A 26,872-nucleotide genomic window follows, 5' to 3' on the forward strand; every position below is an offset into this window, starting at 1 on the left:
CATTATGTTGAAAACAAGTGATATTACATCTGGGGTCCCAAAAGCTTCTCTTCTACATAAGAAAACATCTGTAGCATGAATGATATATGGCAGGTGGGGCCCCTGGTCGTTTTTCGGGGGCCCCGGCTCCCCTTGGTCACATGTGAATACTGTTTGAGTCTTTTCCGCGGATCTTTGCTTTGAGCCCCAGGATCTGAGTCTGGAAGCAGCAGCCGTGCCGGGTACAGATTTCTTCTACCGCCATGGAGTCCGCAGAGCGACTGCGCCGCGTCATGCAAAATTCATGTCTCCGCTTTACAGGGTTTTATTGTGCTGCTAAATTCCCAGCCACAGAGATCTGCAGAGAGGACGGACCACCGGGCAAAGCAACGATGGCCCACCCAGCCGCCAGGATCCGAGGCCTCAGCAGGGCCCATGGGGAGGGGGACACAAGTCTGGCAATGTGCCCAGTATATAAAAAGTATTCACACCCCACACACGCATCATTACACAGCTTCCTTTACATTTCGATTGGACCGACATAAAGCCAAAAACAAACCCCGACAAAGCTTCTTAATGTTTCTCACCTGCTGGGCTTTGCTTCTTCTTCCTCTGATGTCATGTGTGAAGGCTGCATAGGTCGGCTCAGGTGGCAGTGCAGTGCCTGAGTATTCAGGTGGTCGGGTCGGCTCAGATGGCGGCGCAGTGCCTGAGTATTCAGGTGGTCAGGTCGGCTCAGGTGGCGGTGCAGTGCCTGAGTATTCAGGTGGTCAGGTCGGCTCAGATGGCAGCGCAGTGCCTGAGTATTCAGGTGGTCAGGTCGACTCAGATGGTGGCGCAGTGCCTGAGTATTCAGGTGGTCAGGTCGGCTCAGGTGGCGGTGCAGTGCCTGAGTATTCAGGTGGTCAGGTCGGCTCAGATGGCGGCACAGTGCCTGAGTATTCAGGTAGTCAGGTCGGCTCAGATGGCGGTGCAGTGCCTGAGTATTCAGGTGGTCAGGTCGGCTCAGATGGCGGCACAGTGCCTGAGTATTCAGGTAGTCAGGTCGGCTCAGGTGGCGGTGCAGTGCCTGTGTATTCAGGTGGTCGGGTCGGCTCAGGTGGCGGTGCAGTGCCTGAGTATTCAGGTTGGCTCAGGTGGCGGTGCAGTGCCTGAGTATTCAGGTGGTCTAACGTTCACTTTCCAGTACTCTGTGCCTCTACACTAAGCTATTCATTGAGCTCTGCTACATATCCTGTAAAGTATGTCATAAGACACACTCGACTCTGCTGTTTCAAGATACCTGTCTGCATACTCGGTATTACATGGATCCTGTGTATCCGGCTCTGCTACTCTGCCTGTCATTTTCTGTATCCAGCTCAGTCGCCACACCTGTGATCCGACAGATCCAAATCCGCTGCCTCACCTGTCACCAAACAGATCCAAATCTGCTGCCTCGCCTGTGATCCGACAGATACAAATCCACTGCCTTGCCTGTGATCCGACATATCCAAATCTGCTGCCTCACCTATGATCTGACAGATCCAAATCCACTACCCTGTTTGTTTTTCGACAGATCCAAATCCACTGCATGCCTGTCATCCGAGACATCCAAATCCACTGCCCCATCTGTTTTTCTACAGATCCAAATCCGCTGCCTCACCTGCGATCTGACAGATCCAAATCCACTGCCCTGTTTTTCAACAGACTCGAATCCGCTGTCTCGTTTGTTTTCCGGCAGATCTAAATCCACTGCCCACCTCTCATTCTGCAGATCCAGCTCAGATGATCCACACCATCCTACTTTTTGTCTGACTTATCCAATTGGGCTTCATCTCGCTGCACCAATGCACCTCACCAGGTACGCCATGACGGGCTGAAAACTTATGCAATAAATACAATCCAGAGAGAGATAGTAGTAACCTGCTGGAAGAAGTGGAAGCAAAATGTTTGCCCGGGTCCAGAAAAGTGTCATTTATAGATGGCATGTGAGAACGTAAGCAACCCCTCTAAATTACATGCAAAGAACATAACAGATTGCGTAAATATTCATGCCCTTCATAATGGGAGCATTTTGTTTGTGCTGGACCCCCGGCCGGGATATTACTGTGGCATCAGCGATACATGACGCTCACTCCTGACCGACCGCGAGTGGGAATTTATAATTGGCTGCGCGCCGGCGCCCCAGGTGACCCCGACCTAGACACCTTGGTAGTAATTTCCAGCTGGCCTGCTTCCCTCATTAGTGCTCGGTGGCGGTAAGGCAGGGGTTAATCTTCGGCGCGCTCATTGTTTCTCTATGGTCCCGGCACGCACCGGCACATGCTAATTGTATGAATAATGAGCGGCGCTCGCACGGAAATATCCGAGACCTTTAAGCTTTGCTGCCGCTAAAAGCCCAGAATGCAAAAAAGTCTTTTCCACTGGCGGCCGGATAGCGATGGAAGCTCCGAGAAGACGACATGCGACGGATTTGTTTTAGTTTTATCTGGCGGTTTTATTCTTCGTCACGTCTCCATATGAATGTCGACTGAGACTACCCGAACCCTCGAGTTGCCCCCCTCCAAATGTAGGGAAAGTCGGAGACATCAGAGAAAGAGGCAGAAAAGTGCGATACAGATATTATGGAGTACCAGGGCATGCGGACCACCCGTACCTGCCCCCCCAGGGCTGAGCGCGGTCACTGTGCCAAACTCTGCATTGGCCAATGTAATGTAAAAACATTGAGGAAACAGGAACCAACAAGGGGCTCAGGATCGGCAGCCCCCGATGATAGGAGTCAATGATTGGGCTGATGAGGCTGCAGACAATCAGAAGTTAGCAGCATAAAAGGCGGAAGTTCTAGATTGTTGATCCTTGGGGGCCGTCTCTTCCTCGGTGCATGCCCCTGCTTAGGGAGTTCTAGATTGTTAATCCTTAGGGACCGCATGTTCCTTGGTACATGCCCCTGCTTAGGGACTTCTAGATTGTTGATCCTTGGGGGTTGCCCTTCCTTGGTTCATGCCCCGCTTAGGGAGTTCTAAATTGTTGATCCTTGGGAGCCGTCCCTTTATTTAGTGCACGTTCCAGCTTAAGGAGTTCTAGATTGTTGATCCTTGGGGGCCATTTCTATCCTGGTGCGCATCCTCGCTTAGGGAGTTCTAAATTGTTGATCCTTGGGGGCCATCCCTTTATTTAATGCATGCCCCCACTTAGGGAGTTCTAGATTGTTGATCCTTGGGGGCCGTCCCTTGCTTGGTGCACGCCCCCGCTTAGGGAGTTCTAAATTGTTGATCCTTGGGGGCCGTCCCTTTATTTAATGCATGCCCCCACTTAGGGAGTTCTAGATTGTTGATCCTTGGGGGCCGTCCCTTGCTTGGTGCACGCCCCCGCTTAGGGAGTTCTAAATTGTTGATCTTTGGGGGCCGTCCCTTTCTTGGTGCACGCCTCCGCTTAACTCTGAGTTGCTTCTTAATATCTACAGATTTACAGAAGATGATTCTATAGACATGTAAGATAGAGGAGTATTTACAGAAAAACCTCTAGCATTAGAAGAGGTGCAATACGGACAATGGGCGCAGAGGACAGAGGTAAAGAGTGTAGATGAGCCGTATATCTAAGCCAATTATGCATGACATGATCTACTCAACAGGTGTACCTGAGCCACTGTATCTAAGCCTATCATATTTGACACTGTCCGCTGAGCCGTGTATCTCAGCCCGGGGATACAGCTCGTCCTCTGTTATCGCATTTCTTCCCGTATTTGCTCTCTCCTGGCGTCTCGTGAATAATTCTGGCGGTCTCCGGGTTGGATGCGGTGACCTGTAACCCCGGTAATGACATTAGATGCTTCTATTATCTAGCCATGTATATTTATAGCGCTTTGTCGCTGGCAGCAGTGTGGGCAGCGCGGCGGACGGCCTGTCTGTCTCTCTTTCATGCTCTGTCTTTGTCCCTGTGAGTCTTTGCATTAGTTCTCTTTGTTGTCTATAAATATGTGTGTCCGCCCCCCCCACGCCCTCCTCTTCTGCGCCCCCCGCATCCTCCTCACTTCTGCCACCCGCACCCTCCTCTCCTGCGCACCCCGCATCCTCCTCACTTGTGCCACCCGCACCCTCCTCTCCTGCGCACCCCCACACCATCCTCTCCTGCGTCCCCCGCGCCATCCTCTCCTGCGCCCCCTGTGTCTTTCTCTCCTGCGGCCTCTGCACCCTCCTCTCCTGTGCCCCAGTGCCATCCTCTCCTGACATCCATGTAATGATCTTTCCTCTGATGGTTCAGGGTCAGCTGCTGCCGGAGTTACTATGTACTGTACATCCTATAAAGTATCGCACGTTCCCGCATCCAAGACCTCCAGTGCTGTAATCACAGCCAAAGCTGCATCCACGTGAATGTGCACCTGATCGGTCTCACCGCTGGTGGAAATGTGGCGCCCCTGAGGGTTCAGTCACCACAGAGGTGTGGTATCCCATTCTCTGGTAAGAAGGAGGGCACAGGCCATTGTACACACACACTCTTAGTATAGACACACCACTTCAGGCGAGGGTTAGGGCAAGATTGCTCCTAAGTGAGAGCACAGTCCCGGAGCCAATCTGGAGGTGGGGTCAGTTAATGGGTGGAACTAGTTAGAACGGCGTAAAGAACGAAGTAGGACATGGAGAAGAGCGGTCCTGAGGACTGGAGCCGGAGGAGCTCGTCCCGGGACAAGAAGGAAGCAACAAAGGAAGAAGGGGTCTTAGAGTCACGGGGAGTGGTAAATCCACCCGTGGGCTCGTATCCTCATCCGGCGCACCGGTGTGGAGGGACTAGGCCGCAAAAGGGGACCGGCCCCCAGACTAGTGAAGAACAACAAGGCTCAGCTAACAACCTGGAAGCTGCGGTATCTTCATAATAGAACTAATGACTGCCTCCGGCTGTGTCCTGGACTCATTGTCTGTGCTGCCAGCCCCGCACTATCCAAAACGGTTCCTCGGCTAAAAGACTACGCACAGTTGTCCTGGGGCCCAGCTCCACCTGTGGGGATCTGTACCATCTCTGTTGCGTCACCATCTGCCCCAGCGGTCCCGTCCAGCAGCGTCGGATGTAAATTGCCGAACACCACGGGTGGCATCAGTACTCATCATCCCCTGTAAATATTTCCCCTCATCATTTCATATAATCAATGACACTGCCAGGGTCACGGAGTTGGGCCCTGCCGCTGTGACTTCCCAAACTGAACCGTAGCCTGGTTCCGAGTGCCTCCAGGCCCTGGTGAGCATGTCAAATTTTGGCATCACGAACAGGATTTAGTGCCCGTTACAACAGGTACTGTGCGCCTAGCGACTGTGTGAAAGACCATGTAATAGTGTCTACCAAAAAGAACAGGCGCCATGTGTAACCAGAGGGGTGTGTCCTCTCTTCGTGGGTGGGACCACAAAATGGCAGGAAGAGCCGAGCCTGCCCCCGCAGAGAAACTAAACTTATTAAATGGCTCAGGGGTCCTGCTCCCCCCGAGAAGCAGACAGAGGAGTGAGGGAGAGGAACGGAGCACCTGGGCAGACGAAGGACTGTGTGTGTGTGATGGCGAGCGGTGACCAGCACGACCTGGAGCGTGGGGTGGAAGCCATGGGACTCCCCCAGCTGTCCAGAAAGGATACCGGCGACACTGTCTGCATTACACCGGGACTTCATAGAGCGGGAGGTGGAGGAGCTCAGCCGTTGGCTGCTGGAGGTCCAGATGAAAGCGGTGACGAGATGGCGGGAGTCCCTGCTAGAGAAAGTGGCGGAGGAACGAGCAACATCCAAACCGGCATCCCCGACCCTAGCGAAGGAGGAGAGCGGCATCGGAAAGGTAACGGTCGTGGAACCAGTTGTTGCCCCGGTAGCCGAGGACACTCTAGTGGGACCTCTAGCAACTCCAAAGGCTCCTGCACCCGGTCAGGTCTCCTGTTACTGGGCCTGGGACCAGATGTCCAGCAGTGGGGAAGGACTGGCGGCCCCTTTTTGCAGCCAACGGCCGTACCCCGGGGTGTATAAGTGTGACGCCCATGGCAAAACCAGGTAGTCACAAATAGGCCCCCGCATAACACCTTCCCCCACTAGGAAACACACAGCCAACGGACGTGTCAATGATGCGGATTATCCTCGGTGTGCTGAGTGTATGGCACACGTGTGTTATCCGTGATATCACACGGAGAATGGGAACTTTCTGCTCACCTGTCCCAGGCGTCGCTGTCCGTGGTGCTGATCTTCGGTCTCCGGTCCTGCCGACTCCCCGCTGCTACTGCTGCTTCCGGCCGCAGTGAAGTGAATATGCAATGAGCATAATGAGCAGCGGTCGGCAGCAAGTGACAGCAGCGGCAGAGACAGGAGGGCAGGAGAAGGTGAGTAAAGGTTTGTTTTTTTTTTTTTTTAAAAGAAACATGTCTTTTCTCCGATGCGTGTCACACAGAACACATCCGTGTGGTCCGTGTGTGTTACGTGTGACACGTTTTGCGTTCTGTGTGACACCCATGATGCCGGAGAAAAACGGACATGTCGGCGTATGGAGCACACGGGCACACGTAAGTACGGAACGGACACACGTTCCGTGCAAAAATACTTACGTGTGCCTGAAACTATAGGAAAACCTATGTCAACGTGTGCCCGTGTCTCCGGTACGTGAGAAAACTCCCCATACACGTACCGGAGGTACGAACTTGTGACAGAGGCCTAAGGGAAAGACAGACATCCCAGTGGTCTGTATTTAACCAAGGGGGGATGTGACACCCTGGCAAAACCAGGTAGTCACAAATAGGCCCACGCATAACACCTTCCCCCACTAGGAAACACACAGCCAACCTAGAAACCCTAGTCACCCCCCCTTAGCGAAAGACAGACACACCAGTGGGCGTGACCAGGCAGTTGGGACGCGCCCACCCAGGGGTCCAGACAGCCCGGGGCGCGAGAACAAGCAGAACCGACCAGGCTAAGGGGCCCGGTTTGCCTCTGTCCGCCACGCTGCCTCCCTCGCCGCCCGTACCTGTTGCTGACACACCGTTCAGTCTGCTGCCACCGACACCAGCAGGGGTACCCGTTCCTTCGGCCTGCGAGGACCAGCCAGCGGAAGCCATCAGCAGCAAGCCCATCACCGCCCCGGCACTCATCCTGACTCCACGCCAGACCAACGCCCGAAATGTGCCCCATCCGGTCCTGAACCCGACATCCATCCCGGTCTCGGAGGACGCAGCGCCTGAGATGACAACAGCCCCGGCAGTCCGCCCGGCCACAGCGGAGGCGGTCCCCCGACCGGAAGCCAGCACCGCAAGCAATGCTGGCCGCTCCTAGACTCCCGGCCTCGGCTGAGGCACAGCGGGAATGTAGCTGCAAGCCAGCAGAGCGGGCCACGTCACAGCGGGGTCCCCCATTGCCGAAGGTGCCGGTCGTAGCTGGCACGGAGGGACTCCAGCTGGGCCCGGCCCCCACGCAGGTTGAACCGGAGCAGGCCGTAGATGCTCCGTACTGGGTGGAGATTGCCGCCCGGGAGAAACGGAAGGCGGAGATCCTGTCCCGGACCTCCACGGAAAAAGACAATTTGAGGAACGCCACTTTCCGGGTGAGGGGCCCGACGTATGAAGGCCAGGTCTGGCACTTTAACCCCCAAAAGGGGTGGGGCTTCATATACGAGCCGGGCATGGAGGCCGAGATATACATGTCCCGGAGGGATGTGGCCCCTCATCTGCCTGTTGGCCACCCTGACCGGGACCTGGAACCCAGGTTTTGTAAATAGCCCCCGACCAACCTTCTCACCAAGCCGCAGTCTCTGGAGAGGCTGGTTGGAGGATGGGCCTGCAGTAGAGTCGGCCGAGGCCCTGTCACCACTGAAACCGGTGACTACCCTCCGAGTCAGGGGTCCCCTGGACGTGGGGCCCTTGAAAAAGGACTGCCGGGTAAGGAACTTTTTACCCGGTCCGTTTGGGCAACACCCGGACCTACCCTGGACTTGGGCAAGGGGTGCCAACCTGTGTTTTAGAGGTGGCATCAGGGCTAGGTTGTTTTGGGTGGGTGAGATGAGAATGACCCGGTCCTTCCCGTCCCGGTTTTATATGTGCAACATTAAAGCAACATGCCTCCCGTAAGGGAAGAAACCAAAAATATACTTAATTGTAAATATGTTATTATAATTGTAAATTGTTTACCCCTTTTATCTTTTCTAGTTCAATAAATTGTGGTGGTCGGGCAGTCCTCGGACAGTCTGTATTTAACCAAGGGGGGATGTGACGCCCTGGCAAAACCAGGTAGTCACTAATAGGCCCCTGCGTAACACCTTCCCCCACTAGGAAACACACAGCCAACCTAGAAACCCTAGTCACCCCCCCTTAGGGAAAGACAGACACACCAGTGGGCGTGACCAGGCGGTTGGGACACGCCCACCCAGGGGTCCAGACAGCCCGTGGCGGGAAAACAAGCAGAAGGTGTTTGAAGTTCAGTTTGGAGAGGAGTGTGGGCTGGAGCTAAGTGTAGCTCCAGCAGTAAAGTTCAAGTTGAACGGTACCAGGGTAGGAGCCCTGTTGCCACTGGCTAGGAGGCAGATGGTGGTCTCAGTCATCTGGAGATGGGAAGACGGATTGGCAGAACCGAGGTGGACCGGGCTAGGGTTGTAGCCCGCCGGTACCGACCTGGAAACCGTAGCACAAAGGGGGGTACTCGGACCCTGACGCCAGAACCGGGACCGAGCGGACTGGTTAATTCACCGATTGAGACCAGGACTAGAGGTCCTGTCCCACCCAAAGTCCCTCATAGAAGACAACAGCCCACCGATAGGGATAGTAGGTCACCGCCAGGGCCCATAGATCCCACGGGCCAGCGTCTGCGGGCACGGCTCCTTAGGCCACATCCAGCCGGGAACGGACTCCTGAGTTTCACGCTAGTAAGTCCACCTTACACAAAACAGTGCAGAGAAAAGGATAGAGACCACCAGCCGGGTGGGGGACCCGAATGCAACTGGCCGCGGCACCGGCCACCATCACCTTGATTTACCAGAGACTTGTGTGGTTTATTAACTGTGAGTACACCAGCACCCCCTGCGGTCGCTATCCCCTGCACCGAGTCACCGGGTCCCGGGGCCACCATCCCTACCCACGGAGGGGTTCAAAACTAGCTACACAACATCTCCCCCGGGTGCCCCATAACAGCAGCGGTGATGTCCCACTTCACCACACACCGTGGGTGGCGTCACGAACTTACTACGGCCTAGCCCATACATCTACGTCCCCCCATTTATTCGGCGTGTCCGTGAGACCCCCGGGTCTGGAGACCCTTGAGCCACCACCCCAGAAGGCCCGGACCTGAGCAGCGCCGGCTGCTGGCACGGGGGCGGCACATAAGGAATGGAGACAGCCATCCTGTGGAGTGAGGAAGGAGAAGGCTGCGGGGCCCGAGGCGCAATAACCTGCAAGGTCGGTGAACTATTTTACCAGGAGCAGGTGGCCAAACTAGCAACGGAGCAAGAGGAACGCCAGGCCCAGTGGGAAGCCATGGAGGCCAAAAGGAGGATCCGCAAGGCCAGTCCTAAAGAGCGGGGACCGCTGAGACATGGCAAAGTGGTTCGCTTTGACTTGGAGAGGGGCTGGGGTTTTATTAGGGAACCCGTACAGCCCTCAGACATTTTTGTTACCCCACGGGATGTGGAGTCGCACTTGTTACAAGGACGCCCAGACCGTGATCTGTACTCGAGTGACGTGGTATTACATGCGGCAAGGAGGTGAAAGGGCATGGTACGCTCTGGACGTAAAGATAGTGCGCCAACAGCGTAAAAAAACAGATATGGAGCATGCGCCAGCAGTGCCAGATCTGTGCGCCGTACCAACCCGTAAAATGGTGCAGTGCCACCAGGAGACCCAGACACCATAGATGAAAGTGTAAATAGTAAAGTTACGTTATATAGAATTACCATACAGTTCATTAGATGAGGAAGTTTACCTGGACTTTTAGGTTGTGGACGGTGAACAACTGATCTTGTTGTATATAGTTAGCACTGGTTACAGTGCTGCCTAGCAGAATTACCAGACCATAACAAAAACCCGTCTAGCGTGGCCGAAGAACCAAAAGGTGGTCAGTCCATGCTCTGTCGCCCCACCCAAGACCTATGTTGGGGGTTTGTTGGTGACTGGTCCCCCTCCTTGTACTGCTGTTTGTATTTGGAGCGATGTAAGGAACAGGATTATCATGGACTCCTAGAAAAATGTGCAAAATGTTTATAATATACAGTTTTTGATTGTAACGTTGAAGGAATGGTGCCTCTCATAAAGGGATGAGAAGTTAAACTGTTACCTGTTAAAATGCGTTGCTAAAATTTTTGCATGTCTTAACGCCGTTTGTGTTTTTCTCTGTTCTAGCCTGAGGACGTGCTGCGTTTTGCTGTGGGGGAGTGTGGCGCCCCTGAGGGTCCATTCGAAACAGAGGTACTGCACCTCAGCCAGAGGTGTGGGATGCCATTCCCCGGTAAGGAGGAGGGCACAGGCCGTTGTACACACACTCTTAAGGCCCTGTCACACACAGAGATAAATCTTTGGCAGATCCTTGGTTGCAGTGAAATCATGGACATATTGTTCCATTTGTACACAGCCACAAACCTGGCACTGATTGTCCACAATTTCACTGCAACCACAGATCTGCCGCAGATTTATCTGTGTGTGACAGGGCCTTTAGTTTAGACACACCACTTCAGGCCAGGGTTAGGGCAAGATTGCTCCTAAGACCCGCAACACACATCCGTTTAATTTGTACGTGTGCGGTACGTATTTGCACGTACCGGAGACACGTACACACGGAGACCCATGTTGTTCTATGGTAGATGGCACACACACGTAAAATTGCACAAAACGTGTGTCCGTGAGGTAAGTACGTGTGTGCGCTTTTCTACACGGACAAGATATCCGTTTTTGGCCGGCAGCACGCAGGCACGGACCCGCTTTAGTCTATGGGTCCGTGCCTGCCGTACCACACACGTTTCGTTCGTATGCGTTTTTACACTAGCGATCTTATTTTTTTTTTTTTTTTATTAAATTCAGTATACTTACCTTTTTTTTCTGCTGTTCTCAGTCATACTTACATTGGCGCTCGGTTTTTTTCTTCCCCCGGCTCATACCGCTCCCCGATCACCAGCGCGGCGAGGAACAGCTGTGCAGAGAATACGCGGCAACAATTACTTTGAATATGCCGGCCGCTCATTAATCAATCTCGTATTCCCTGTTTTCCCCACCCAAAGACGCCTGTGATTGGTTGCAGTCAGACACGCCCCCCACGCTGAGTGACAGGTGTCTCACTGCACCCAATCACAGCAGCCGGTGGGCGTGTCTATACTGTGCAGTAAAATAAATAAATAAATTTAAAAAACCGGCGTGCGGTTCCCCCCCATTTTAATACCAGCCAGATAAAGCCATACGGCTGAAGGCTGGTATTCTCAGGATGGGGAGCTCCACGTTATGGGGAGCCCCCCAGCCTAACAATATCAGTCAGCAGCCGCCCAGAATTGCCGCATACATTATATGCGACAGTTCTGGGACTGTACCCGGCTCTTCCCGATTTGCCCTGGTGCGTTGGCAAATCGGGGTAATAAGGAGTTATTGGCAGCCCATAGCTGCCAATAAGTCCTAGATTAATCATGGCAGGCGTCTCCACGAGATTCCTATGCCATACGTACCGGAGAAACGCCCCGAAAAAACGGAACACGGACCCGAAAAACGGACCGTGTCATACGGACGTTTTTTTTGCGGAAGTGTGTTTTAGGCCTAAGGGAGAGCTCAGTCCCGGAGCCAGCCTGGAGGTGGGGTTAGTTAGTGGGTGGAACTAGTTAGAACAGAGTAGGACATGGAGGAAAGCGGTCCTGAGGACTGGAGCCGGAGGAGCTTGTCATAGGACAAAAAGGGGAAGATCAGAAAGAAAGGAAGAAGGGGGTCTTACGGTTACGGGGAGTGGGAAATCCTGTAAATATTTCCCCTCATCATTTCATTTAATTAACACCACCACCAGGGTCACGGAGTTGGGCCCTGCCGTCGTGACCTCCAAACAGGACCGCGGCCCGGTTCTGAGTGCCCCAACGGCATTAGTGGGCATGTCAGAAACAGTGCTGAAAATCGCAAAGCCAAGCAACAGCCGCACCCACTGCCGACAGGTGAAGGCCGCACCCACTGCTGACAGAAGCACCCACCGCCGACAGGCGACAGCCGCACCCACCGCCGACAGGCGACAGCCGCACCCACCGCCGACAGGCGACAGCCGCACCCACTGCCGACAGGCGACAGCCGCACCCACCGCCGACAGGCGACAGCCGCACCCACTGCTGACAGGTGACAGAAGCACCCACCGCCGACAGGCGACAGCCACACCCACTGCTGACAGGTGACAGAAGCACCCACCGCCGACAGGCGACAGCCGCACCCACCGCCGACAGGCGACAGTCACACCCATTGCTGACAGGTGACAGAAGCACCCACCGCCAACAGGCGACAGCCGCTCCTACTACGATACACAGCTCAGCACACAGTATCACACAGGATAGGATTAGATACATAGCTCAGCAGACGGTATCACACAGGATATGATTAGATACACAACTCAGCAGACAGTATCACACAGGATAGGATTAGATACACAGCTCAGCTGTTAGTATCACACAGGATAGGATTAGATACACAGCTCAGCAGACAGTATCACACAGGATAGGATTAGATACACAGCTCAGCTGTTAGTATCACACAGGATAGGATTAGATACACAGCTCAGCAGACAGTATCATACAGGATAGGTTTAGATACACGGCTCAGCAGACAGTATCACACAGGAGAGGATTAGATAAACAGCTCAGCAGACAGTATCACACAGGATAGGATTAGATACACAGCTCAGGAGACAGTATCACACAGGATAGGATTAGATACACAGCTCAGCAGCCAGTATCACACAGGATAGGATTAGATACACAGCTCAGCAGCCAGTATCACACAGGATAGGATTAGATACACAGCTCAGCAGCCAGTATCACACAGGATAGGATTAGATACACAGCTCAGCAGCCAGTATCACACAGGATAGGATTAGATACACAGCTCAGCAGCCAGTATCACACAGGATAGGATTAGATACACAGCTCAGCAGCCAGTATCACACAGGATAGGATTAGATGCACAGCTCAGCAGACAGTATCACACAGGATAGGATTAGATACACAGCTCAGCAGACAGTATCACACAGGAGAGGATTAGATACACGGCTCAGCAGACAGTATCACACAGGAGAGGATTAGATACACGGCTCAGCATACAGTATCACACAGGATAGGAATAGATACACAGCTCAGCAGACAGTATCACACAGGAGAGGATTAGATACACGGCTCAGCAGACAGTATCACACAGGAGAGGATTAGATACACGGCTCAGCAGACAGTATCACACAGGAGAGGATTAGATACACGGCTCAGCATACAGTATCACACAGGATAGGAATAGATACACAGCTCAGCAGACAGTATCACACAGGAGAGGATTAGATACACGGCTCAGCAGACAGTATCACACAGGAGAGGATTAGATACACGGCTCAGCATACAGTATCACACAGGATAGGAATAGATACACAGCTCAGCAGACAGTATCACACAGGAGAGGATTAGATACACGGCTCAGCAGACAGTATCACACAGGAGAGGATTAGATACACGGCTCAGCAGACAGTATCACACCGGATAGGATTAGATACACAGCTCAGCAGACAGTATCACACAGGAGAGGATTAGATATAGTGTTTTGTGTTGCTCCTGTGTGTTTCTGTGCTGTGTAGTTAGGTTGTTCTTCTTCTGAGCAGGTATCTAAGCTGTGATACACCGCTGTGCTGCGCCCGCCTCTGGCTCCTCTCGCCGTCTCCGCTGAATATTGATCTCGCTGACTTGTATACCTTTGTTACTATGGAAATAAAACCTGATGTTTCCCCTGGGATCTGCCGCGTCCTCCGCATCGTACAGGCGGCGGGGAAAGCGCAGAAAAGCCGCCATCCCAGAGAACAAACAGAGGCGCCCGGTGCTGGGGTGGGGGGAGGGGGGGGGGTCAGCCTCGCCTGCCCAGCTCGCACTCATGGGTCCGGCCACAAAGGGTTAATCTCCGCAGAACGGGCAGAGTAGACGAGATTATATATATATATATATATATATATTAGTGCAAACCCTAAGTTTCCCTCCACTCTCTATAGACCCATCTGCAGGTTTTCCCTCCGCCCTCTATACAGACACATCTGCAGGTTGTTCCCTCCGCTCTCTATACAGACACATCTGCAGGTTTTTCCCTCCACTCTCTACACAGACACATCTGCAGGTTTTTCCCTCCACTCTCTACACAGACACATCTGCAGGTTGTTCCCTTTCTTGCTATACAGACACATCTGCAGGTTTTTCCCTCCGCTCTCCAGAATAATGAGAAAGAATGTTTTCAGTCATTTTTCTTCCTTTCTGCACAGTGCAGTTTCCTCCATGTCATTAGTATTTGGTGGCATTGCCCTTACACTGTGTGACTTGGGGGAAACGTTTTGGATCCTTCCAGAAGCTTCTCACCATAGTTGGTGGAATTTGGGCCGATTCCTCCTGACAGATCTGGTGTAGCTGAGCCATGTTTGGAGGTCGCCGCTTGCAACGTCCTTTTCAGATTTGCCCATAAATTGTCAATAGGAATGAGATCAGGGCTTTGTGATGACCACTCCAAAACATTGACTTTGTCATCCTTAAGCCCCTGTGTAACCAGTTTGGCAGTAGTTTCAGGTCATTGTCCATTTTGAAGACCCATTTCCGCCCAAGCTTTAAGTTCATTGCTGAGGTCTTGAGATGTTCTTCAGTATGGCCACATAATCTTCTCTCCTCATGATGACATCTATTTTGTGAAGTCACCAGTCCCTCCTGCAGCAAAACACCCCACAACATGATGCTGCCCCCCGTGTGTCACAGTTGGGATGGTGTCTTCTCCCTTTTTCCTCCAAACGTAACAATGGTCATTATGGCCAAACAGTGCAATTTTAGTTTCATCAGCCCACAGGACACGTCTCCAAAAATTCAGGTATTTGTACCTGTGTGCATTTGCAAACATTAATCTGACTTTTTCCTGTTTCTTTTGGAGTAATGGCGTCTTCCTGGCAGAGCGGTCTTTCAGCCCACGTTGATACAGTACTTGTGTCACTGTGGATGACACAATCTTACCAGCTTCCGCCGGCATCTTCACAAGGTCTTTAGCTTTTGTTCTTGGGTTGATCTGCACATGTCTGACCAAAGCACGTTCATCTCTGGTGCACAGAACCCGTCTCCTTCCTGAGCGGTATGATGGCTGCACATTCCCATCTTGTCTGTACTTGTGTAGAATTGTTTGTACAGATGAACGAGGCACCTTCAGGTATCTGGAAATTGCCCCCAAGGATTGACCAGACTGTGCAAGTTCACAATTCTCCTCCTGAGATCTTGGCTGATTTCTTTTGACTTTCCCATGATGCTCCACAAAGAAGCCGAGTGTTTCATGTGTGCATTACAATACATCCACAGGTGTGTCTCTAATTAACTCAGATGTTGCCAATAAACCTATCAGAAGCTTCCAAAGACATGACATCATCATATGGGCGGTCCCATATTGTGTAAAGGCATAGTACTCTTACTGTATGGAAACTTTTGACTTTGAAGAAAGGAATAAAAATGCCTGAAAACATTCTCTCTCTCTCATTTTTCTGGAGGAGGGAAAAACCTGCAGATGTGTCTTTATAGAGAAAGGAAGGAAAAACCTGCAGATGTGTCTGTATAGAGAGCGGAGGAAAAAACCTGCAGATGTGTCTGTATAAAGAGCGGAGGGAAAACCCTGCAGATGGGTCTGTATAGAGTGGAGGGAAAAACCTGCAGGTATCTGTATAGAGAGCGGAGGAAAAAAACTGCAGATGTGTCTGTATAGAGAGCGGAGGGAAAAACCTGCAGATGTGTCTATATAGAGCGTGGATGGAAAAACCTGCAGATGTGTCTTTATAGAGAGCACAGGGGAAAAAACTGCAGATGTGTCTTTATAGAGAGCAGAGGAAAAACCTGCAGATGGGTCTGTATAGAGAGCGGAGGGAAAAACCTGCAGATGGGTCTGTATAGAGAGCGGAGGGAAAAACCTGCAGAGGGGTCTGTATAGAGAGCGGAGGGAAAAACCTGCAGAGGGGTCTGTATAGAGAGCGGAGGGAAAAACCTGCAGAGGGGTCTGTATAGAGAGCGGAGGGAAAAACCTGCAGATGGGTCTGTATAGAGAATGGAGGGGGAAAACCTGCAGATGTGACTTTATAAAGAGCACAGGGGAAAAACCTGCAGATGTGTCTGTATAGAGAGCAGAGGGAAAAACCTGCACATGCGTCTGTATAGAGAGCGGAGAGAAAAACCTGCAGATGTGTTTGCATAGAGAGCGGAGGGAAAACCTGCAGATGGGTCTGTATAGAGAGCGAAGGGAAAAACCTGCAGATGGGTCTGTATAGAGAGCGGAGGGAAAAACCTGCAGATGTGTTTGCATAGAGAGCGGAGGGAAAACCTGCAGATGTGTCTGTATAGAGAGCTTGCTGTCAGTGAATAGATGCAATATATGTGTATATGGCAGTGAGCCATTCCACCATATAAAGCTCGTGAATTTGAGATTGCAGAAGTTGCGGCGCCCTTATTTTACCTCCTATTTTACACTTATGTGGAGAGATGAAGACTAAGTGCCTGTGGGGGAGTCGCAGGAGCCGCCGCGCGTTGCACTTAGTGCTGACATTTTCCTTCCCGCGATTCGCAGTTTTGCTTTCTGCATTGATCGCACTCGAGTAATACAAATCACACACCACAACTCCCAGCATTCCACAGGGCACATATGCAAATATGAGAAAAGGGGCGTTCCCAGACAGAAGGTGGGAGTGGCTTCTGTTTAGGAGCGATCGGACTCTGCAGCCTAATAATGTAGGATCTGTGCTTGCTGTCAGTGATTAGTAACGTCCTGACCGGTCACAGACGACCACGACCATTTCCAACATCACTGCTTGCTGTCATTGAACGAATCCATTCTTATCACATCCAGAGGCCGAAAACTCATCCCGGCCTAAGACTTTGTACAGCTCGGGGTGTGTTCCACTTGTATCCGAATCCTCCAGACTGACACACTGCAACAAACCCTCAGCACAGGGCGGGGATCACAGAGGATTGTCTGCGCTGCATACAATTGTAGCGAACCCTCAGCTGTGAGAGGTATCAGATGATGATGGCTCTTTAGTCTACACAGCACTGGGGTCCCGTTCACTGAATGCAAGCAGAGATCCTGAAAGCAAATCCGGAAATTAAACACAAAGTCTGTTAGGAAGTTGATGAATTTTCAGGATATTGAGTAGTAATTTTGGGTCCTGATGCCAGAACTTGTCCCTACCTTAGTCCCTATGAGATACAGCTACCCCAAGGAGGACAGGGCGGTGGACGGGGCGGAGGACAGGAGTGGTGGACAGGGCAGTGGATGGGGAGGAAGACAGGGGAGAGGACGAGACGGTGGACGGGGCGGAGGACAGGCGTGGTGGACAGGGCAGCGGATGGGGAGGAAGACAGGGGAGAGGACGAGACTGTGGACAGGGCAGAGAACAAGACAATGGACAGAGCTGTGGACAAGGCGGAGGATGAGGAAGAGGACAGGTGCGGTGGATGGGGCAGAGGACGATGTGGTTGACAGGAAGGAGCACGAGGCAGTGGACGGGGCAGAGGACATGGTGGTGAACGAGGTGGGGACAGGGCGGAGGAGTGGAGGACAGGGATGGTGGATGGGGCGGAGGACGAGGTGGTTGTTGGAGAGGTGGAAAGGGAAGAAGACATGGAGGTGGAGGGAGTGGTGGACAGGGCAGTAGACAGGGCGGTGGACAGGGAGGTAGAAGGAGAGGAGGACGGGGAGGTGGACGAGGTAGAGGATGGGGCGATGAACAGAGAGGTGGAAGGGGAGGAGGACGGGTCAGTAGATGGGGTGATGGACATGGAGGAGGACGGGGAGAGGTGGCCAGGGCAGTAGACAGGGAAGTGGAAGGGGAGGAGAACGGGGAGGTGGATGGGACAGTAGACGGGTTGGTGGACAGGGAGGTGGACAAGGTAGAGGATGGGGCGGTGGAAGGGGAAGTGGACGAGGTAGAGAATGGTGTGGTAGACAGGGAGGGATGGAGGACAGGGAGGTGGACAGGGCAGTAGACAGGGCGGTGGACGGGGCAGTAGACGGGTTGGTGGACAGGGAGGTGGACAAGGTAGAAGATGGGGCGGTGGAAGGGGAGGTGGATGAGGTAGAGAATGGTGCGGTAGACAGGGAGGTGGGAGGGAAGGAGGACGGGGAGGTGGACAGAGCGGTGGACAGGGCAGTAGACGGAGTGGTGGAAGGGGAGGAGGAGGTAGAGGATGGGGAGGTGGAAGGGGAGGAGGATGAGGAGGTAGATCCCAATGCGCCAGCAATTGAAAAATAAATCGGACAAGGGAGTGTGATGGAATTTACGTAGGCAGTACTGCGGGGGTTAATATTTCCACAATGGAGGTTCCCCGGAGACCCCCGAACAGTCCGAGCCACCGCCCGCGTCCCTGGAAATAAATATAGATGTTTTCTGTCAGATAAATGGCGGCGGAAAGCGAATTGTGCAGCGTAATCTGTGTATAATCGCATCATCCCCGGGGTCCTTATATTCCTGGAGATATTACTCTGGACCGGCGCTGGCGGGATAACTGGATCTGCGGGGGAGGGGGCGCTGCCAGCAATCTAATTACCCCATGGAATTTGGAAGAGTCAGCAAGGCGAGGGGTGCGTGATGGAGACGCCATTACCCAGAATCCTCCCGCGAGGCTCCGTCCCACCCAGCTTTCCTAGAGTCGGAGCAGGATACTCAGCTTTCCCAGGAGCAGAAAGGCGCGTGGTTTTCAGGCGGCGCTCGTCCACCGCGGCCAATTATGCTGCAAAGTATTATAATAATTACTCTTTATGAGAAAGTTAGAATAATCCGTGTCTCCGGGGGGCCGCGGTCCGGCGCGGGGGGGGTTACGGATTTGCGTTGTATTTTCCTGGAGTAATTATGTGCCGCGTCCGCAGAACAATGTCGGAGCTGAAAATAGCAATTTGCGACGTCTTTTAAAGCTGAACGCGGCGGATCTGTAGCCGGAGGCTCCGGAGACGTGTGATCGTCCAATGGGAGGTAATCTAATTAGCATGCCGAACAAAGACCCTGCCAGCTAATTACTGACGAGCGCAACGGTAATTTCATTACGCAGGAGGCAGATCAAGTCGGAACGGAGTGGGCGATTTATCAGCGACAAGGCGGAAAAAAAACGGCTCCGGACGTCGCTGCAGAAAGAAACCACCCGCTACTCCAGTGACCGCCAAAGCTGCACCCATGGCGCTACCGCTTTCCCATAACCAGTAAATGACCCAATCAGAACGCAGCTCCTGGGTCACATGTGCAGCAGAGGGGCGGAGCTACGGGCAGCTGTGGATGTGAACAGAGAAAAACGGAAACAAATTCAAAAATACTGGCGGAATCCGAGTGTTACATGGTTACCTTTTTTTTAACCCCGTCCTGACTGCTCATTATTACACATGATGCAATCCAACTGCTCCTACCCGTTTCAGTCAATCGCTGCCTCATTAGGGAGAGGTTGAAGATGACGGAGATGCTGCCGGCCGCCGCCGCCGCGCAGCGCAACCAAGATTGTTCAAGGTCCATTGATACTTTCAATTTATTTAATGCGAAAGCGGCACATTCGTTTCTATTTAGAATTATGTTTCCTGCCTTCTCATCTGCATAACGCGCCTATGGTGCAGAGGAATGGCGGACGTGACGGACGATCGCAACGCAACCTATATGGGGATGAAAAAGAAACATCATAGATATATATATATAATAATTAAAAAGAAAAATCACAAAAGAAAAAAGGTAAAAGTAAAACAGTGAAAGCTAAAAAAACCATAAATCACAACAATGATATACAAAAAGAAAAGGAAAATAAATAATAAGCAAAATCTACAACTAAAAAATATAAAACAGTATAATAACATACCACTAAAACAACAATAAACACAAAAGAAAACAAGAAGAAAAAAGTAAAAAATAAAATAAAAAATATATATTATGGAAAATAAAATAAAAATTAAATAAAAGTGAAACACTAAAAAATATAAAACAGTATAATAAGAAAATAGTATAAACAAAAACAAAAGTAAACAAGAAGAAAAATGTAAATATATATATATATATATATATATATATATATATATATATATATATATATATATATATATATATATATATATAAAATATATATATTTCTTTATAACAATTTGGGTTTTTGCTATTTCAGTTTCATATATCTAATAACTTATGGACTGAGTAATATTTCTGTATTGAAATGAGGTTTATTGTACTAACAGAAAATGTGCAATCCACATTTAAACAAAATTTGACCGGTGCAAAAGCATGGGCACCTCAACATAAAAGTGACATTAATATTTTGTAGATCCTCCGTTTGCAAAAATAACAGCCTCTAGTGGCTTCCTGTAGCTTTTAATGAGTTCCTGGATGAAGGTAGATTTGACCATTCTTGTTTACAAAACAATTCCAGTTCAGTTAAGTTTGATGGTCGCCGAGCATGGACAGCCGCTTCACATCATCCCACAGATTTTCAATGATATTCAGGTCTGGGGACTGGGATGGCCATTCCAGAACATTGTAATTGTTCCTCTGCATGAATGCCTGAGTAGATTTTGAGCGGTGTTTTGGATCATTGTCTTGCTCAAATATCCATGCCCTGCGTAACTTCAACTTCGTCACTGATTCTTGCACATTATTGTCAAGAATCTGCTGATACTGAGTTGAATCCATGCGACCCTCAACTTTAACAAGATTTCCGGTGCCGGCATTGGCCACACAGCCCCAAAGCATGATGGAACCTCCACCAAATTTTACTGTGGGTAGCAAGTGCTTTTCTTGGAATGCCGTGTTTTTTTGCCTCCATGCATAACGCCTTTTTGTATGACCAAACAACTCAATCTTTGTTTCATCAGTCCACAGGACCTTCTTCCAAAATGTAACTGGCTTGTCCACATGTGCTTTTGCATACCTCAGGCGACTCTGTTTGTGGCGTGCTTGCAGAAACGGCTTCTTTCGCATCACTCTCCCATACAGCTTCTCCTTGTGCAACGTGCGCTGTATTGTTGACCGATGCACATTGACACCATCTGCAGCAAGATGATGCTGCAGGTCTTTGGAGGTGGTCTGTGGATTGTCCTTGACTGTTCTGACTATTCTTCTTCTCTGCCTTTCTGATATTTTTCTTGGCCTGCCACTTCTGGGCTTAACAAGACCTGTACCTGTGTTCTTCCATTTCCTTACTATGTTCCTCACAGTGGAAACTGACAGTTTAAATTTCTGAGACAACTTTTTGTACCTTCCCCCGAACAACTATGTTAAATAATCTTTGTTTTCTGATCATTTGAGAGTTGTTTTGAGGAGCCCATGATGCCACTCTTCATAGGAGAGTCAAATAGGAGAACAACTTGCAAGTGGCCACCTTAAATACCTTTTCTAATGATTGGATGCACCTGCCTATGAAGTGCAAAGCTCAATGAGGTTACAAAACCAATTTAGTGCTTTAGTAAGTCAGTAAAAAGTAGTTAGGAGTGTTCAAATTAAGAAATTGATAAGGGTGCCCATACTTTTGCACCGATCAAATTTTATTTAAATGGGGATTGCACATTTTCTGTTAGTACAATAAACCTCATTTCAATCCAGAAATATTACTCAGTACATCAGTTGTTAGATATATGAAACTGAAATAGCAAAAACCCAAATTGTTATAAAGAAAAAAGGTTAACATTAATAGGGGTGCCCAAACTTTTTCATATGACTGTATATAATGGAAAATAAAAAATAAAAGTTAAACACTAAAAAATATAAATCAGTATAATAAGACAATAATACAACAATAAAAACCAAAAGAAACAAAGTAAAAAAGAATTTTACCGTATATTATTATTACGAAAAAAAAAATAAAAAAAATTAAATAAAAGTTAAACACTAAAAAATATAAAACAGTATAATAAGATAACACTAAAACAACAATAAACACAAAAGAAAAGAAGAAAAAAGTAAAAAATAATAAAAAAATATATTATGGAAAATAAAAATGAAATAAAAGTTAAACACTAAAAAAAATTTAAAACAGTATAATGAGAAAATATTATAACACAACCAAAAGTAAACAAGAAGAAAAATGTAATTTTATATATATATATATATAATTATTGAAAATAAAATAAAAAATAAAAGTTAAACACTAAAAAATATAAAACAGTATAAGAAGACAATAGTAAAACAACAAAAACGAAGGTAAACAAAAAGAAAAAAAGTTTTAAATAAAATAAAACAAAAAAATATTAAAATAAATATTTTAAGGAAAATAAAAAAGTAAAAGTAAATCACTAAAAGCTAAAAAAAATAAAACAATGATATACAAAAAAACTGAAAAGAAATAAGCAAAATGTTAGAGTAAAAATTAAATAAAAAGTATAGAATATTAAAACAGAAGTAAACAAGAAGAAAAAAGTAAAAAAAAAAAAACTGTATAAAATTAAATTTTATTATGGAAAATTAAAAAAGTAAACATAAAACACTAAAAGGAAAAAAATAAAACAATAATATGCAAAAAATGAAAATGAATAATAAGTAAAATACAAAATCTAAAATTATAAAGTAAATTAAAAAATATAGAAAAGTATAAGAGAATAATAAACCAACAATAAAAACAAACAAAAAGAAAAAAAAGTAAAAAAAACAAAGTAGATATATAAAAAAACCAAACTATATTATCATGGAAAATAAAATAAATATTTTTTTAAAGAAAAACATTAAAAGCTAAAAAAAGAAAAATATAAATAGAAACAAAAGTTAACAAAAATAAAAACAATTAAAAAATATATTATAGAGAATAAAATATAAAAAAGTAAAAGTAAAGCAATAAAAACTAAAAAAAAAGCATCATTAAAAACAAAAGTAAACAAGGATGAAAAAATAAACATAAAAATAAATATATTAATGTTAATGTTAAAGCAAAACACTAAAAGATAAAAATAAATCAATAAAACAAAAATAAACAAGAAGAAAAAAAACTAAAAAAAAATATATAAAAAAATATATCTTATTATGGAGAATAAAATAAAAAAAGTAAAAGTAAAACCTTAAAAGCTAAAAAAAAGAAAACAATGATATACAAAAAATTAAAAAACAATAAGCGAAATAAAAGATCTAAAAGTAAAAACTAAAAAAAAAAAATAGAAAAGTAGAATAAGAATACTAAAACAAAACTCAAAACAGGAGTAAACTAGAAGAAAATAAATGCATATATAAAATAAATATATATATATATACATTACAGTTGAAAAGTTTGGGGTCACCCAGATAATTTAGTCTTTTCCATCCTACTTGTATTTATCAGATGAGTTGTATAATGAATAGAGAATATCGTCCAGACAGTGACGAGGTTAGAAATAATGATTTTTACTTGAAATAATAATTTTCTTTTTACACGTCTCTTTTGGCACAGAATGCTCCTTTGCAGCAATTCCAGCTTTGCAGAGCTTTGGCATTCTAGCTGTTAATTTGCGGAGGTAATCTGGAGATATTTCCCCCCATGCTTCCCCCTCCACAAGTTGGATTGGCTTGATGGGCACTTTTTGCACCATACAGTCAAGCTGCTCCCACAACAGCTCTATAGGGTTGAGGTCTGGTGACTGGGCTGACCACTCCATTACAGGTAGATACCAGCTGCCGGCTTCTTCCCTAAGTAGTTCATGCATAATTTGGAGATGTGCTTTGGATCATTGTCCTGTTGTAGGATGAAATTGACTGCAATCAAGCGCTGTCCACAGGGTATGGCATGGCGTTACAAAATGGAGTGATAGCCTTCCTTATTCAAAATCCCCCTTTACCTTGTACAAATCTCCCACTTTACCAGCACCAAAGCAACCCCAGACCATCACATTACCTCCACCATGCTTCACAGAAGGCGTCAGGCACTCTTCCAGCATCTTTTCAGTAGTTCTGCGTCTCACAAATGTTCTTCTGTGTGATCCAAACACCTCAAACTTAATAATCTTTATTAATAATAAAAATCTTTATTTCTATAGCGCCAACATATTCCGCAGCGCTTTACAATTCAGGAGGCTCATATACATAAACATATACAAACAAGTAACAATTATAGAAGATACAATATTTAAAGGGAAAAAAAAAAGGCAACCCTGCTCGTGAGAGCTTACAATCTACAATGAGATGGGGGGAGGGGCAAGGTACAAGTGCTTATTCACAATGACAATCCAGCCATCTCATGGGGGATAGATAATGGCTTCCTGGACCAGTTGGCCAGAGCCTTGAGATGCATTTGGGTGCCATGGAGTTTGACGTGGGGTTATGTTCTGAGAAGTTGTAGAGGGATTAGGTGAAATTAGTTTGGCTAGGGAGTGTGATAGGCCGCCCTAAAGAGATGCGTTTTTAGGGAGCGTCTGAAGCTGAGTAAGTTGTGATTTGTCCTAACTTCTTGGGGTAGAGCGTTCCAGAGGTTTGGTGCAGTTCGGAAGAAGTCTTGGATTCCGGAGTGGGAGGTTCGAATTAGTGTGGATGTTAGTCGAAGGTCATTTGCAGAGTGTAGAGAACGGGTGGGGTGATAGATAGATAGAGAGGAGGGTGGAGATGTAGGGGGGTGCTGCACTGTGGAGAGCTTTGTGGTGATAGACAGAGGAGGGTGGAGATGTAGGGGGGTGCTGCACTGTGGAGAGCTTTGTGGTGATAGACAGAGGAGAGTGGACATGTAGGGGGTGCCGCACTGTGGAGAGCTTTGTGGTGATAGACAGAGGAGGGTGGAGATGTAGGGGGGTGCTGCACTGTGGAGAGCTTTGTGGTGATAGACAGAGAGGAGGGTGGAGATGTAGGGGGTGCCGCACTGTGGAGAGCTTTGTGGTGATAGACAGAGAGGAGGGTGGAGATGTAGGGGGTGCCGCACTGTGGAGAGCTTTGTGGTGATAGACAGAGGAGGGTGGAGATGTAGGGGGGTGCCGCACTGTGGAGAGCTTTGTGGTGATAGACAGAGAGGAGGGTGGAGATGTAGGGGGTGCCGCACTGTGGAGAGCTTTGTGGTGATAGACAGAGGAGGGTGGAGATGTAGGGGGGTGCCGCACTGTGGAGAGCTTTGTGGTGATAGACAGAGAGGAGGGTGGAGATGTAGGGGGTGCCGCACTGTGGAGAGCTTTGTGGTGATAGACAGAGGAGGGTGGAGATGTAGGCGGTGCCGCACTGTGGAGAGCTTTGTGGTGATAGACAGAGAGGAGGGTGGAGATGTAGGGGGTGCTGCACTGTGGAGAGCTTTGTGGTGATAGACAGAGGAGGGTGGAGATGTAGGGGGTGCCGCACTGTGGAGAGCTTTGTGGTGATAGACAGAGAGGAGGGTGGAGATGTAGGGGGGTGCCGCACTGTGGAGAGCTTTGTGGTGATAGACAGAGAGGAAGGTGGAGTTGTAGGGGGTGCCGCACTGTGGAGAGCTTTGTGGTGATAGACAGAGGAGGGTGGAGATGTAGGGGGTGCTGCACTGTGGAGAGCTTTGTGGTGATAGACCGAGAGGAGGGTGGAGATGTAGGGGGTGCCGCACTGTGGAGAGCTTTGTGGTGATAGACAAAGGAGGGTGGAGATGTAGGGGGTGCCGCACTGTGGAGAGCTTTGTGGTGATAGACAAAGGAGGGTGGATATGTAGGGGGTGCTGCACTGTGGAGAGCTTTGTGGTGACAGAGAGGAGGGTGGAGATGTAGGGGGTGCTGCACTGTGGAGAGCTTTGTGGGTGAGAACAAGCAGTTTGAGTTGGATCCTGTGATATATGGGCAGCCAGTGCAATGACTGGCACAGAGCAGAGGCATCCGAGTAGCGGTTAGCCAGATAGGTGACCCTGGCTGCTGCATTAAGGATGGACTGTAGAGGAGAGAGTCTAGTTAGGGGGGAGACCAATTAATAGAAAGTTACAGTAGTCAAGGTGAGAGTGGATCAGGGCCACGGTGAGGGTTTTTGTCGTTTCCATTGTGAGAAAGGGGCAGATTCTAGAGATGTTCTTGAGGTGCAAGCGGCAGGAGCGGGCAAGAGATTGTATGTGGGGGGTGAAGGAGAGATCGGTGTCAAGTATAACACCCAGACAGCGGGCCTGCGGCCTAGGACTTATCGTTGTGCCACACACAGAGAGGGAGAGGTCAGATTTAGGAAGGTTGGGAGATGGAGGGAAAAGCAGAAGTTCAGTTTTGGGAAGGTTAAGTTTCAGATAGAGCAGACATGACATTGCAAACTGCAGTCAGGCAGTCACTTGTGTTCTGTAGTACAGCGGGGGTGAGCTCCGGGGATGAGGGGTATAGCTGTGTGTCATCAGCATAAAGATGGCACTGAAAGCCAAATCTGCTGATGGTCTGTCCAATTGGGGCAGTGTAGAGGGAGAAAAGAAGAGGGCCGAGGACTGACCCCTGAGGGACCCCAATAGTGAGAAAAGAGGAGAAGATGTGGAGCCAGCAAATGATACACTGAACGAGCGGCCAGAAAGATAGGAAGAGGACCAGGAAAGAACAGTGTCCTTTAGGCCGAGAGAATGGAGCATAGAGAGAAGGAGATGGTGGTCAACAGTGTTGAAGGCGGCAGAGAGGTCAAGAAGGATAAGCAGAGAGTGGTCACCGTTATGTTTTGCTGTCAATAAGTCATTGGTCAAACTTCGATTCGTCTGTCCACAACACTTTTTTCCAATCTACCTCTGTCCAATGTCTGCGTTCTTTTGCCCATATTAATCTTTTCCTTTTATTAGCCAGTCTCAGATATGGCTTTTTCGTTGCCTCTCTGCCCTGAAGGCCGGCATCCCGGAGTCACCTCTTCA

Source organism: Anomaloglossus baeobatrachus, chromosome 9 (assembly GCF_048569485.1).
Source record: "Anomaloglossus baeobatrachus isolate aAnoBae1 chromosome 9, aAnoBae1.hap1, whole genome shotgun sequence".
Lineage (NCBI taxonomy): Eukaryota > Metazoa > Chordata > Amphibia > Anura > Aromobatidae > Anomaloglossus > Anomaloglossus baeobatrachus.